Source organism: Cyanistes caeruleus, chromosome 1 (genome assembly GCF_971803275.1).
Source record: "Cyanistes caeruleus chromosome 1, bCyaCae1.hap1.1, whole genome shotgun sequence".
Classification (NCBI taxonomy): Eukaryota; Metazoa; Chordata; class Aves; order Passeriformes; family Paridae; genus Cyanistes; species Cyanistes caeruleus.
The window spans coordinates 130,412,825-130,422,700 of NC_141701.1; the positions used below are offsets into that span (position 1 = coordinate 130,412,825).

A 9,876-nucleotide genomic window follows, 5' to 3' on the forward strand; every position below is an offset into this window, starting at 1 on the left:
GCAGGCTGCCACAGCCAGTGGAGACAACAAAGACATCCCCAAGCCAGGGCTGGCCAGGGAAATTGATAAGGAGATGGAGGCAAAGTGAAAATTTGCCGTGACTTTCCCATTTTAAAAGACTAACGAGTGGCTGGTTGTTTTGCATGGTGACCCACCTTTCAGGGCCTTTGGGACGAATTTTCAAGTGCCCAGAGATACACAGAACACCCAGATAAGTCTGCAAGATACAACACAGGAGCAAAAAAACAGGAACAAAAGAAAGACCCCAAACCCTCCGAGATGGCAGGGTAAGGATGCACAAGACATTTTGGGCATCTCAGTGGCCCTAGATAGCTGTGGTTAGGCACCAAATTGAGTCCTAATGGCCAATGAAGTGACTTGCTATGCTGTGACAGCCAACCTTGCTTTAGTTAAACAATCCTACTGTGAACTTCATTAGCTTCTCTGTGACTTGTTCAGGAATGGGAAGGAATTGGTATTTGGCAGTCAGTAGCTGAAGTACCAGTGTAGGTTTTGTTAAAGATTCTGCTTCAAGCGGGAAGCAAACACTCCTTCCAAGTATGGCATTGTTCAGTGAGTAGTGACTCAGCTGCTTGTGACCTCCGTTCTCAAACACTCCTCTTCTATTTGGACCATTTTTATTACTCTTGTATAACAAGGCTGTTGTTGCTATAGAAAGAATTGAAATTGGTTTGTGGACATAGGGACAGGAGATGTGGGCTGTTAGAAAGGCTTTTGTAAATACACTTAAGCCTTAACAAGAAATAAGAGGAATGTTTTTGACAGTGCTTGACCTTGATATCCTATCTATTTTTAGACATCTGATTCACCTTACCACAGATTAGTCTCCCTAAAATCCTACATAGTAAGAGATGAGTAGCTCCAGGAAAAAATCAGAGGGAATTAGGATAACTGCTAGAATCTCTGGTGGCTTAGGCCATTGTGTAAAACTGGAGAGATCAATTGAAGGTCAAGTGCCCTTACCTTAAATTAAGTTTTAACCTGTGCATTAAAAAGTTGTTCACATTTAATTTTGTCTATGTTATCTTCAGATTTTTACCATCAGCACTAGAGTCCCTGATTCTTGGTCTTCAGGGATATTAGAAAAATAAAACCCAAGTCTGGGTATACAGTCCATATGGAGACCAAGATGTTTTTGTTCTTTTTTTTTTTTACCTGAGGTTAAATAGTAGGACAATATTATTATGACTTCAGTGTACTTCAGCTGGCAGAATCCTTGAATGGTTTGGGTTGGAAGGAGCCTTTAAAGCTCACCTCGTTCCACTCCTCTGCAATGAGCAGGGACATCTTAAGACCAGGTTCTACCACATGTTCAAGTCTATAAATTTTTATGCTCTGAAAAACTTTTTTTCTTGTTTCTTGAAGTCACTTGGAATGGGTTCTTGGGATAGCAGAGAGACACAGGTGACAGACAAAGACTGCCAAAGATAAGGAGCTGTTTACAAGTAATAATTCAATAGACTATAGCTAGGCAGGCATATGGCAGAGATGTATCAAGTCATGAAAGGCACAGAAAAAATTAACACAGAAGGGCTTTTTTCTAATAGAAGACCTAGAGGGCATTGAACACAATTATCATGTAGAAGACTGAAAAAAAATGTTCTTAGAAGAAAATAGAGTGCCCTAAATTGAGAAACTCTGGATATTAAGAACATTAAAAGTTTAGATTGGGCCAAAAGTTTGGATTTTTTTCCCCATAAATGTATCTGTTAACAGTTATTAAATACCCACATGTGTCTGGTTCAGAAAGTCCCTAAACCACAGTGCTTGAGGCTGTGTGCAATTGCTGAGGAAGATGCATTATATGATTGCTTTATTCTGACATTCTTCCTTAGGCATCTGTTGTTGACTGCCATTTTAGGTGAGATACTGAGTTAAAAGTGCCCTTGAAATGACTTTACAGAGCTGTTCTTATTTTCTTTTTCTTCAAAGCTTATGTTACATTCCGCCTGATTGTCCTGACTTATGTTTGAGGCAAAGGGGAAATCCTTTAGCTTTATTTATTTTTTTTTTCTGTATCTTAGTTTTGGATGGTTTTATGTATTCACTGAAGAGTGACTTCTCATAAAATAGCTAAAATTCCAAGCTTTCCAGAGTTTGTGATTTTTCACTGAGTTGCTTATAAAACAGTTATGTTAGAGGATGTATTTAGCTGGAGCCAAGTGGGAGAGGAGGGGAAAATAGAATTTGCTGAGAGCTCTTCAGAAGTATGGATACATTCATCTTCTTAGATTTGGTCTTATTATTCCTTTGGGGGAAAAAACCCCATTAATATAATTTATGAACAGCTGTAGTAATTCTCTCACAATAGCTATTCCTACAGTAATGAAACACGTTTTTTCTTGGTTAGGTAGCCACTCCCTCAGAAAACCTAAATTCCCAGGAAAGGAGTGTAGATGACAAGAAAAAGTGATCGACCAAGCAACTGACTTTGGAACAAGTCATATGTATTAAGATTGTAAACAAAAATAAAATCTCAGAACTTAAACCAAATTTTGATTATTTTGTAATTCCATGCATATTTCAAATCATAAGAATTTTTTTTTTCAGCTCTAGATTTTGCCTGGGGTTTTGAGCAGTGTTTCTACTCATGCATTTTCAGCATCACCTCTGGCCCCTTTGCCTGATCTCTGCTCCAGCTCCACCACTGTGACAGAACAGCTGAATGAGCCATTCACTGGTATCTGAACAAAGAACAGATTGGACTGACAGAATCTTGTCTTCTTTTTTTAGCTTGTTTATTTTCTGTTATCACCAGTGCTAACAATCTCAAAGGTGATATATGGGTTACAAAGCCTGCGTGTGTTCAGTTGATTCCCTTAATGGCAGTATTACTTCATCACTGTGGCAGAGTTTACTCAGCTTGCCTGATTGCAGTATGTGTAAATAATTCAGCTGATGAGTCACAAAAGTGATTAGAATGTCACTGTTCTTTTTCTGTGTTGGGCTTATGAACACCAAGGCCCTGGTAAAAGACATTTTACTGCAGCAATACATTGTTCAAAAAGCTTTTTTAAGTTTGTGACTGGCTGGAGCATGAATGTATCTTCAGGTTGCACTTTGGTTTGTAATTAGATCAGTGTTCCCACAGAAAGCAGTCTGTACTTCCCTCTCCCTCAATACTTGTTCTTGCCTCTGAAAAGCATTGTGGTACATGCAACAAAAGCATATCTGCAGTCCTATAGTGAACTGATGAAACTGGAAGTTAGTTTTTCAGTGAACTTTATGGGGTTCACTGAGCAGGGGACCAAATTCTTGTCACAGTAGAGGAGGAATTGTACCCCAGGAGCTATTGTTCGTTTGCTTTCTCAGTTGCAAGACCAGGTGAAATGTCTGTTGGCTCATAATGTCTGTTGGCTCCTATAAAGGCTTCAGGGCGTTGTTGAAGTCGTGTGAGAGGGTATGTGTGAGATCTAGTACTTTCTTAAAGGACTAATTGATAATATAGCTACAGGGAGCAGATCTGCTGAATAAGGACGTGCACCTTCATATAATCTTCCTTAGGAGTGTATTCAGATTTTAATAAAATGGTTTCTACAGCTGTCTTCTTAAAAATATTAATAATATTTTAGAGAGCAAAATGTGCAACTATGAGTCCAGACTATTTCTCAAGGCCAGATACAGAAAATTAGATCTTCCAGGTCAATGTTCACCTTCTGTCTGAAAATAACCAATCTGCCATAAATGATCTTCAGTGAAACAGAACTCTTAGAGATGCTAATAATTAGAAGTGGGAAGAATCATAAACAACCTAGCTCCAGTCCTGCAAATGCACAGGTATCAGATATTTGCAGAGATCAGAGCAGTGTGGTTTATTCAAGGTTTTTGTGAGTTTGCTATAAATGCAACAGCCTAATTTCATCTTTCAGGCAAACCCTGGGATTAAACCAGAGACTGTTAAATAGTGTTAATAAATTCAGACACAATCAGCTGAATACTGCTGGGACAGTTAAAGAAAGTCAGTCTCCTCAGCTGATGTAGGCCTTTGCTGCCATGGAAGTAAGATTTGTACCCACAGTGAGTTTCTGCTTGCAAAGAGATAACCTACAGGAGCAGTTCAGTGTCTCTGCTAAGGGTGGTGGTAGCAGTTGATTTTCCTCGATTTTCATTGCAGAGTATTCAGGTGACCACAACAATGTTTAGGGAATAAACATATTTTTCAGAAGAGTATCTGCATATGCATATGCAACTCAATCATCTTGTGGTTATACTGAGAGATAAAAATACTAGTCTAGTCAAAAAAGGCATACCATGAAAATTCTTGCTGACCTACACGTTTTCCAACCTAAAGTTTGTTTTTTTAAAGGAATATTTGAGAATAGCTTTATGTGCACTGTTCTGCAGAATGCTTAATAGTACTGAATTTCAGTCAAATTGGATTATAGTCTATTGTTAGATTTATTGTAATGCTACTATGACCAAAATGGCAAGCCAAGTGCTTCAAACTTACATTTCAAATTAAAATACACTGGCAGTGCATAAACAGCTGCAAACATTTAGTCCTCTCTAATATTTCAAAAAGGAGAGAGTAATGAATTTTCTAATATATCATGTACTAAACTGATCACTCCTAGCAGGGCTAATTTATTTTGAAAAGCATTGGACATATTTAGTCAAAGACTAATTGTTAAAAGCTGCAATTCTTCAATGGCAGGGCTGATTTGGTTTCTGGCTGAGCAGTGTTGCATAAAAAATGGTCAGAGTGTTCAAGAAAAATAGTGTCTGGGGCCATGGCATAGGGTGTTGTTCAGATCTCCCAAACAGGCTGGTTGGTTGCTGTCTGGGTAGTGATGGAGTCACTGGGTCAGGGGAGACTTCCTTAACTGTTTCTCTGCTCAATTCTCACATGCCAGCTGGCTCCTGATCCTGTTTGACTATTTCAGAATGTGCATTGTCCATTGTTGTAGAGTATTTTAAACTAAAACATCTTGCTGTATTAACTGTGTGTAAAAAGACTGTCCTGTGTGACCATGTGTACATTTACAAGAACAGTTTCTAAAATTTGCATGCATCCTACCTGCATGCAATCCCATCAGTTCTGCAGCAGGAACCACCAGGAGGGTCTGAAAGGGCCAGATTCTTCACCCAGGAGGTTATGAGACAAATTTAGGTGTAGAAATTTGTCTTGGAACCAGCAGGAGCTCCCTGGGAGGAACCCTCAGGACTGTCTGAATTCCTTACCTGAAAATCTCTTGCAATAGTCTGATCCTTTCATTGTGGAGGTGAGGAGGAGCCAGGTCTGTCTCTTCTGTGCAGGGACTAGGTGAGGAATTCCTGGAGCACCCAGGGAGGTAATGAGTTTGAGGCACTGAGTGTGCACACAGGGACACCCCCAAGACCCAGCTACACCACAATTACAACTGAAGGACAGCTTGACTTTCATCCATATGTCTCACACTAAACTTAGATACCAAAGCTCTTGCTGCAGCACCTCTCTAATTGAAAACCTTGCGGAACAGCATCCATCCAGCTGTGAAATAAGATAGGCAGCTCGTGATTTCCTGTGGGTCTGTCTTGAAGTTTAACTGGGCACAGGTTTTTTCCTGGGAACGTGGATATAATGCCATGCAGATCATGCTGTTTTAAATTGCTCTTTCTCTCTTGAGAAATTTGTTTCCAAGATTCTGCTCTTTTCCCCAGAAGGAATGAAATGTAATGATACTTAATTGCATGTTTTGCATTTATCACTGGCTTTTCTGTATTGCCTCAGTCATAGCTGGGCAAGAGAGACATTGTAGTGCTACAGCCACCTGGGGTAAGGTAAACGGGAGTCACAAAACCACAGCCCAAGAGTTCTGTTGCACTCCAGAAATCCTAACTCCATTTGATTTAAGCTATTGGTTTAACAAACTGACAGATAATATCCATTGGCTGTTATTTCCCAGGACTTATCTAATATCTGAAAGACTTCTGTTGTCATAAACTGGTAAAAATCAGCTAACATTTTAATGCCAAAATATGGGATAATTATTTACCCACACAGCTGCTCTTATCTAGTCCATTTTTTAAACTGTGAGGGGACCAGATTTTCTCTTGGCATTTCACAGTCTATATCATATGAGTTAACAGACTTTTTCAGTTGGACATTGGATCTTTTCCTTAATACTGTGTATTTCCTGGCTTGTCAGCACTTCAACTTTTTTTTCCCCTGCTGCAGACTTGGATTTGGTTCAGAATGCCATATAGCTATGCAAAAACTGGTACTGAGATCTCATATAGCTCTGTTCTGATTATTTTCAATACAAAGTGCTAATATAATTTGCTTCTTGGATCAACTTAAGTAATTCAAGAATCCTAATACCCAAACATCCTGCTGTGGCTTTGGTCTGTCTTCCTCCCTCCATGACTTTAATTGACCAATTAAGAAATAGTATCTGTATCTAATTATTGTTCAGGAATTTTGTGCAATACCAGTTCTACACCATCACAGAAAATGAATCCCTTCTTCTGTCATATGCAATATGAAATTCCCAGCCTTATTTAGAAATGGGAATGTATCATTCCAGCATACATCCCAAAATTACCTCATCTGGAATTTTGACTGTAGCAAGTACTTGTATCTTGTTTCTTTGAAGAAATTAAGATACAAATGATGCCTTAAGTTTTAGCTTTCATATTTTTCATATTCTGTGCTGTCTAGATGTGTAGTTTTGAGCTTCATATTAAGTGTCAGTGAGCTCTCTTCACAGAGCAGGTAGACAAAACAATTCCTTTTCCAGCTTGATACCAAGGATAATCGTAACAAGTTTCAGGCCCAAAAGCATAAACAATGGTGGACTGAAGAGAGAAAACAAGAACGATGGGACTTCATAACCTGAAGCTGTAATTGGACAATTAACTTTGATATGCAGATGGACCAAAACTTAAAAAAATTTGAGACCTTGTGACCAGTTGTCCATTTTGTGACCATTTTTAGATCTATCTTGGGTGTAGCCCTGGCCAGGCTCTTGTACTGCCCAAGGTGTATCCTTTAAGGCCTTTCAGTAAATACCTACTTTATTCTTAACTCTGTCTAGCCTCTGTTCTAGGTCAGCCTTCTCAAGGCATCAGTTCTGGGACAGAAGACATCACAGAGAAGATACTACTGATTTCCCTGCTTAGTTTCACAATATCCACTCACCTGTATTAACCAAAGCACATAACTACTGTTTTAGAAACTATAGCTTTACAAATGTTCCCATGAACACAGCGTCCTGTCCAAATCTCCTTGCTTGTACTACTGAACTGTGATGTTTGGAATCTGGGAGTTTACAGTCTGCCTTTACATCTCAGACATTTTCAACACAGCTGTGAGTGTGATCAAATCCTTGTTTTTATTTACAGATAATTTCTTTCTAGGCAGTGGGTGACAGACTTGTTTATAGATGGATCATATACTGAGGGGGGATCTCCAGTTTAAACCCGATGTCCAAATTTGTAATATTTTCCTCCATGCCTGTGCCAATGGGAAAAGAAATCCTGCCTTCTCCTACATTCTCCCTTCTTATATCCAGCCAGAGTTGTGCACTTTGGACAAATGTTTAAAGACACAACAGGCACAGTGGATGGATACAGACAATATTTTCAGGAAATGTAATAACAATTCAAAGCCATAGAGGAAACTTTAAGAGCTCAAGAGAATGAGTTGATAGCTCTCTGACATTAGGAACTTGTATTTATTCCTGTTAAAAAGATGTGACATCAGAGCCAGAAATAAACCCAAGAAAATGTGTTGAAGTATTTCAGTAGAGGCTAATATCAAGATGAAATGCAAAACATTGTAAAAATAGCTGTAAGAAAAATATGTTCCAGAACCAATGCAGGAAACATGACCAATTTTAGTTTGCTAATTTACAATAATATTCAAGCAAATCTAGGCTTGTTATCTTTGACAGACCACATAGGAGCTTCTGCAGCCCCTTAATGCCATCTCTGGGGCACTACAAAAATAATGAGATGTCACCTGAGAGAATGTCTTGTAAAAAATGGTTCCTGGAGGGCTGCTGTGGACTTCTGGTCCCAGAGAACTGGCTTGCCCATGCTAGGAATGCAGAAGGACCCTGAAATTCTTTAGGGAATGAAGCCATCCATGAAACAAAGACAGTTATGATGTACAGAAAGGCTCTTAGAAGGACAATTTTCTATGGACAGAAACTGTCAAAGGCAACCTTTCTTCCCTAGAAATGGTAATCTACTTGGTTGACTGGCAAGTCAAAAGCTGCAGGGTTTTAGTACTTTTGTATGCACACACAAGAAGCTCAGAGGCATATTTCATCAAATAATGTTGTTTTCATGCTATATGTCTAGTAAGACCTTTTTGAATTCTTTTAGTGAGTTTCAAACCAGTAAGTGTTTGTGATGTGTTTGAATCTTACCGTGAGTAGTGAAATTCTCTCTGAACAAATTCTGTTCTGCCAAGTGTTCAAGATCTTCTATAGCAGCTCTGAGTAGATTAGTGCTGAGAGCCTAAGAGAATTACAGCTCCCAGGGGAATTCTCAAGTGAGGCATGCAGGCATCAACCACCAAGATTAGTGGTTCTCAGGGTTCTCATAACTCCTTGGCTAATTAAGGTGCAGCCACACAGCGTTTGAAAGTGTACATGCAAACTAACTGGGACTGCTGCAGCTCAATGACCACAGTACCAGAAACTTGTGTTGTGGCTGCCAGTGTCCCCAGTGTGCCACCAAGCTGGCAGAGCCAGCTCTTTCCCAGTTGTTCAGCTGACTCGCCCAAGTATTTGCAAGGGAAATGTCTTCACCTCTGCACCTGCAGAGGTCAACAGCATTTGGTCAGAGTTGCAGTAACAAGTTAGATCTGTAGATGCCCCTACCACAAACCTCACAAAGACCAGAAAGGTGAATATGTTTTTTTATGACCGGGCTTGTATTCTCAAGGCCTTCCCTGTGAGATGTATAATTGAATCAAACAGAAGGCAGCTAAAGTTGTGCAATCTCACTTACCTGAGGCTGCACTGTAGAAAACATGCCCTCAACTAAGCCCATTTTGTGAAAATGTAATTCTTTGTCAGCTGCTTCCTGAGATGAGAGTTTTGCCAGGAGTCTACAGAATACCATAGCAAAACAGTAGAATCTGAGCATTTTAGTGTAGCTGACTTGATTAAAGAGTCAAAACGGTGAAATCATAGTAATCCATGGTGCTGAGTCTCTAGAGATAACAATGAACTATTCACATCTAACCTAGAATGTGAATACCTTACTATCTGGCACTATTAATCTACTAAAAAATCAGCTCTTTTCCTTACTAATATCATTATCAGTTTCTGCATACATTTATAGTCTAAAGCAGTGTGATCTTCAAATTTGATAGAATTCAACTCCTTTTTGTGCTTCATTACCTTTTTTTTTATGCCATACTGTCTTTCTGAATGAATTAGGGTGAAAGGAACAAAGGAACAAACTCTGAAATGTTTTGAAACATGATTTTTTTTGCCTTGCTAATAAATGTGTTTTTTCTCCAAATGCAGCATTTTTCAACAATTTCTACAGTCGATAAGCACAAACCACCTTAAAAATTTTTCAAATTAACATAATCTTTCTTATTCAAATTGTTCACTAAGTGAGAAAACAAGGGTATCATGGCTTCATGAAGAATCAACCTAAGACTGACATCTTGCCCTTCTTCCACTCACGTACTCCCACTGCCTTCCTTTGTGTTGGCAGTAGAGCTTGTGACCAGGAGGCAGACCAGATTAGCCACCTGGGCTGAAAACTAAATAAGCAGAAAAGATAAATAGCAAAAAGAGCAGTAAGACATGATTTCATCATCTGGTGGCATACTATATTTACATGTGCTTAAGCCCATCAAAAAAATCACATGCTGAAGCCTCTTGAAGAGTAGGTCACAAAGGGTCTGCA

General features: G+C 39.2%; 1 long non-coding RNA gene across 1 annotated transcript; it reads left to right on the top strand.

Moving 5' to 3' along the window:
- Positions 1 to 199: 199 nt before the first annotated feature.
- On the top strand, positions 200 to 2,514 carry LOC147655904 (uncharacterized). Its single transcript, XR_015278197.1, has 2 exons — positions 200 to 287; positions 2,372 to 2,514. It is a non-coding gene; the product is annotated as an uncharacterized LOC147655904 (long non-coding RNA).
- Positions 2,515 to 9,876: the final 7,362 nt, after the last annotated feature.